Source organism: Mycetomoellerius zeteki, unplaced genomic scaffold (assembly GCF_001594055.1).
Source record: "Mycetomoellerius zeteki isolate Tzet28-1 unplaced genomic scaffold, Tzet1.0 scaffold450, whole genome shotgun sequence".
Lineage (NCBI taxonomy): Eukaryota > Metazoa > Arthropoda > Insecta > Hymenoptera > Formicidae > Mycetomoellerius > Mycetomoellerius zeteki.
In genome coordinates this window covers 32,837-34,508 of record NW_017257447.1, presented here as the reverse complement: position 1 = coordinate 34,508, position 1,672 = coordinate 32,837, and the positions used below count along the sequence as shown (strand labels likewise).

At 42.8% G+C, this 1,672-nt stretch overlaps 1 pseudogene; it reads left to right on the top strand.

The window, feature by feature from the left end:
* Nucleotides 1–1,206: 1,206 nt before the first annotated feature.
* The window catches only part of LOC108726914 (uncharacterized), a 3,263-nt pseudogene continuing 2,797 nt past the window's right edge, over nucleotides 1,207–1,672 (top strand).

The window sequence follows — 1,672 nt, the reverse complement described above, 5'->3', positions numbered from 1 at the left end:
AAATAGATATAAGAGATCATCTCGGACAAAAAATTCCATTCGAATTCGGAACGCTGACGGTGACACTGCACTTTAAACGTAAGCAATAACTTTCATTTGTATACGCGATCGTGTCGATAGTGGCTTTAATTGATAGAGTAGTCTTAGTTAGTTAGAAACTCACGATGGAATATGAGGAGTATTTCGATGCATGGGACATCGGTAACCGAGATGGAATTCCACGTGTTTTCGTCGGTTCGCCCTACCAACGCGGACATGGAATCGGTAGCTTTCTCGATGGACTATTCAGAAAAATATTACCCTACCTAAATAAAGGTACACGTGCTGTCGGAAAAGAAGCTTTGCATGCGGGAATCAACGTGATAGAAGACGTTGAAAATAATAAAACGTTGAAGGAAGCGGTCAAAAGTCGACTAGCAGAATCACGGAGTAACCTTAAGAGAAAAGCCAGAGAAAAAATAAGTTCCCTGATGAGGGGATATAAATTATCCACAAAATCCGCTGTGCTTCAGTTTCCACTTGGAGGTCGAGATAGTCGTATCGTGCACCGTAAACGACGTCGAGTGGTCATGAAAAAAAAATCATCGAGAAGTATCGCAATAGAGAAGAACAAAAAAGTGACGAAGAAAAAGAAAATTCGTGCTGCAGGAAGAAAAACCAAAAAACCATCCGATAAGAAACCTCGAGTTAAAAAATGCGACGTATTCGATATATTCTCTTAATTGAGTTAGGAATTCACGGCTGGAGGAAAAGCATGTCCTTTCTCCATACCCACTCAAGCGAGTGTATAAAGAGCGAACTCGATCTCTTCTCTCTGCCTCCTACGCAAACCAGCATTGAGAGTTCGTAATGGATTTAGTACAAACTTACGACGCCCTCGAACCTACGGTTATATGTTTAGCACACACTCGTGTTCGACAATCAGAATCAGATCATTGACTTATTATTCCCCCGTAAGTACCCTCGTCCCCTTTGTTCAGAGATACATTTATTTTTTGAAATTGTGGGGCCTGGGGACGCAATAAAAGGCGTACTTACGCGTATTAAACACTAGCGAGACGGATAAAGAATTATTAGTTCCTCAAGTTAATCTTCATTAACGCTTACGCGTACCGAGCGTACATCGAGGCCTTATTAAATTATGCTTCACCCGCAAAAACTTCCCATCTAACCTCCTGCTTATGGGACGCGGATATCCCCGGATACATGGACGACACCTTAGACGCCTCAACCTCAAATTCGGCACTCGCGAGACGCGCAAAATACATTCAGGATAACGCGGAGGAAACTCGTCATATAGAAAACCTTCTCGAAAAACATAACGACCTCTTTCAAATTCCTACGGAGGAGTTAAGCTGCACTAACGCTATCAAACATAAGATCAATACCACGGATGGACAACCCATCCACGTTAAACAATACCGATTTCCCCCGGTGCATAGGGAAATGTCTACTCGTAAGAAGAGCAAAAATAAGTCCCGGTGTGCTACTCGCACACGCTAGAATGCTGAGTAAAACTACAGCCAAATATCCTCTTACGAGAGTCGAGGTTAAAACATTCACGATACACGCTGGCGTCGTGGGAGAATCGATAGACAATGCAATATTAGGGCAGCTACCGAAACGAGTAATAGTGGGCTTTGTCGATAACAAGGCGTTTAACGGCGATAGA